The 3,834-nt window shown below is 43.9% G+C and overlaps 1 pseudogene; it reads left to right on the top strand.

Annotated features, from left to right (window-relative positions):
- Window positions 1-1,326: 1,326 nt before the first annotated feature.
- On the top strand, window positions 1,327-1,963 carry LOC131925525 (thioredoxin domain-containing protein 17-like; annotated as a pseudogene).
- Window positions 1,964-3,834: the final 1,871 nt, after the last annotated feature.

The following is a 3,834-nucleotide window of genomic DNA, read 5'->3' on the forward strand; positions in this document are numbered from 1 at the left end:
TTGCTCGGTCATAGACTGGATGCCTGGGAAGAGCAATGCCCCAGGTTCAATCCCCAGCACCACTAAAAGAGACAAGAAAAGGGAAGAAAGCTGGTTCTAAAAATAAAGTTGTGCTTAGTGTAATCATGACTTTGAAGCCAGCCAAGCCTACAGACTGAGTTTAAGGTCAACGTAAGTTACATAGTGAAGCCTGGCCTGAAAAAATAAGATTAGATAAATAATTAAGCAGTTAATTTTGAATAGAGTTGGACATGGTGGTCCATGCCTATAATCCCAGCATTCAAGGAGGCTGAGGAAAGTTTAATCCAGCCTGAGCTACATAGTAAGAGCCTGTCTTAAAAACAGACAAACAGGGCTGGAGAGATGACTCAGGAGTTAAAGAGCAGTTACTGCTATTGCAGAGGACCTGAGTTCTATTCCCAGCACCCATGTCAGGTGGCTCACAACTGCCTGTAACTCCAGCTCCAGGGATCCAACAGTCTCTTCTGGTCTCCCTGCACACATCGACATATACATATATATAAAATAAATCTAAAAAATATTAATCTATTCTCAGAATATACATTCTTATATATAATCAATTTAGATATATATATATATAAAGAAAAAAAAACCAAACCCATAGCCAAAACCAAAACCTCCCAAAACATGAAAAAGCAAGACAAACCCTGGGGAAAATACTTGCAAAACAAATATCCTCAAGAGAGTTACATCTAGAAAATATTTTTCAGACTTATTTTTATTATTTTTTTTAAAGATTAATTTATTTATTACGTATACAGTGTTCTGCCTGCATGTATGCTTGCAGGTCAGAAGAGGGCGCCAGATCTCATTACAGATGGTTGTGAGCCACCATGTGGTTGCTGGGAATTGAACTCAGGACCTTTGGAAGAATAAGCAGTGCTCTTAACCTCTGAGCCATCTCTCCAGCCCCTATTTTATTATTTTTGATTATGTGCATGTGTGTAGGCTTGTGCACATAAGTGAAGGTGTTCTTGGAGGCCAGAGGTATCGAATCCCCCTGCAGCTGGAGTTGCAGTTGTGACCCACCGATGTGGTGTGCTAAGAACCAGACACAGGTCCTCTGGCAAGAGCTTTATGTGCTCTTAACTGCTGAGCCATCTCTGAAACCCACAGAATGAATTTTAAAAACTGCATCTAAACCTGGTGTGGTGACACAAGCCTGTAATCGCTGTACTTGTCCAGTGGGAGCAAAAGGGTCAAGTTTAAGGTCATCTTCAACCCCATAGTGAATCTAAGACTAACCTGGGCTACATGAAAATGTGCCTCAAAATTTTAAAAAAATTAGGGGCTGAAGAGACGGCTCAGCATTTAAGCACACTGGCTTCTTTCCCAGAGACCCAGGTTCAATTCTCAACACCCACATGGCAACTCAGAACCATCTGTAACTCCAGCCCCAGGTGATCCAATTCCCCCTTCTGGTCTCTTTGGGCACCACACACACAGTATACAGACAACCATGCAGGCAGACACCCACACACATAAAATAAATAAATGTAGACTACCCATGGCTACCTTCGAGGTGATGAGTGTGTCCAGCTTCAAGGGGTTCGACCAAGCTGTGAAGGAGCACCATGCCAAGACCACTTCCACCTAATGCACTGGGTCCAAGGATGCTGGATGGAAGAGCTGGTGTCCAGACTGAACGGAGCTGAGCCAGTCCTGGAGAGGGGCTGCAGCATGTGACTGAAGCTCTTCACCTACTGCCAAGTGGGAGACGGATCTTATTGGAAAGACCCAAATAATGACTCCAGACAAAGATGAAATTAACTGCAGTGTCTACACTAAATACGGACAACCTCAAAAACTTGTGGAATCTGAGTCCTTCCAGGCCAGCCTCCTGGAGATGACATTCTTTGAAGAGTAAGATTTGATGATGGCAATTTGTGTCTTGATTTCCTGGTTGGCTCTGGCATAAAAGCAGCCACGTGCTTGCTTTAACAATGAGTAAATGATGATGTTAAAAAATCAGTGTATGTCTAAACAATACAGAATTAGAAGTGATTCAATAAATGAATGAATAATAATTGTTTTTTTAAGTAACAAAACTAAAGCAGATAGTAACTGCCAAACGCTGGAGGTTGGAGACGGGATTGGATATGAAAGAGCAAGAGGAGAATTTGGAGTGTTGTAGTGTTTACAGAGCTACTGTTACAACTCGACTTGACATGAGGGGTGTATAGGATGCTATGATAAATCTATTTATGGGAGAATGTCACCAAAAAAAAAAAAATATGTGGCAATCAGAAGTACAAAAGAAAGAAAATGACCTTCCTATGCAAATTTCCAGACAAAGGAGAGTGCCCGTCCTGTTTCTAAAGTCAAATAAAGCAGAACAGGAGAGGAAACGTGGGGTAATACTGCAGGAAGTTGCGTGGGTCACTGCAGGTACAGGGAAATCACATGCAAACACGGCCTGGAGTGACTGGGGGGACACAGAACGCAAGGACGCAGGAAAGCATGCCATCAGATCTGACGCTGACTCCTTTTGAGCCAATACCTACCCACCAAAGGACAGCCCAAGTCTGCTTGGCCTTAGCTGTGCATTGCCACGGGGGGGGGGGGGGGGACCAATCAAATGGCTGGTGAGGGTTTTTTTCTCCTTGCAAGCCAGTCATGTGTACAACTTCCTTATCAGACTTACAGATTCTCCATGGGAGCACAGGGCGTTCTCCCCTGTCTCCCTTTGGAACCACGGCCCCATAGATGGGACGCGTTCAGGAGGTAAGCTGGAAAAACTCCGGACACAAGCCCCACAGACAGACCTCACACCAGTGTCCCAGCCCCCTTACTCATTTACTGTGTGTATCAGGAAGAATGGGCTCGCTCGTTTGTTTGTGTCTCAATATAGTTTCGGGTCTCTGACAAGCACCAACCTCACTTCCGGGTAGTCACCACAAGAACGTGGAGTCAGGCTTGAATGGGCGGGCGTGTCCGAGCAAGGCAAGGGGACCGAGACCTTCCAAGGGAGCAACCATCAGATACGCGGGCCTGGTGATTCAGCGCCATCTGGTGGGTTCACAGAGCATTGCTGGGAATCAACGTTTTAAGACTCCCATGTGATACCTCAGTACTCTTCATACATTCATTGTATTAATTCTAGACAAGAAAAGCCCCCACTGACTTGCTCACATTTAAATTCATAAATTAACAGGAATCCTATTAGTGACACTCAAATTAATTGATGTGGTGTCCCCAACCACACTGATTTTTATAATTACATTCTACAAATTAGTTAGACTTTACGGCAGCCTTTCCCTAAGGACCTGTAAGTTCTATTCCCACCCACAGTTGTGGCCTGTTTGTTTCCGATCAGACATTGCTGCATTGATCAAACTGCAGCAAGGGCTGTATAAGAGGTGACTTTAAGACACCGACACATTCAGCACATAATTATTGACTAGAAGGTCCCAGGCACAGTTCTGGACTCCAGCTCACATGATCACTACTCTCAAGATTGCCGAGGGGTAGGAGAGTAGCTAAGAAATAACTAAAAAGGTTAACAAGGTGAGGTCAGAGAAACCTGTAATTTTAATTGGTAATGTGAGAAGGCAAGGAAGGAATGGGGAATAAATAAGGTCATCAGTTGTCTCTTAAAGGTGGTATTTGAGAATCAAAGAGGGGAGCAGTTTTCTCCTGATAAAATTGTGTGGTGTCGATGTTGTTGTTTTGATTTTTTTGAGACAGGTCACTCTGAGTTCAGACTGACTTCTAACTTGCAGTAATCTCCCTGCCACAGCCTCCCAGTGCTGATAATAGGCACGAGCCACCAGGCCTGACTACTGAAATTTGTTTAAAACAAAAACAAACCTG

The sequence above is a fragment of the Peromyscus eremicus genome, chromosome 15 (genome assembly GCF_949786415.1).
Source record: "Peromyscus eremicus chromosome 15, PerEre_H2_v1, whole genome shotgun sequence".
In the NCBI taxonomy this organism is placed as follows: Eukaryota; Metazoa; Chordata; class Mammalia; order Rodentia; family Cricetidae; genus Peromyscus; species Peromyscus eremicus.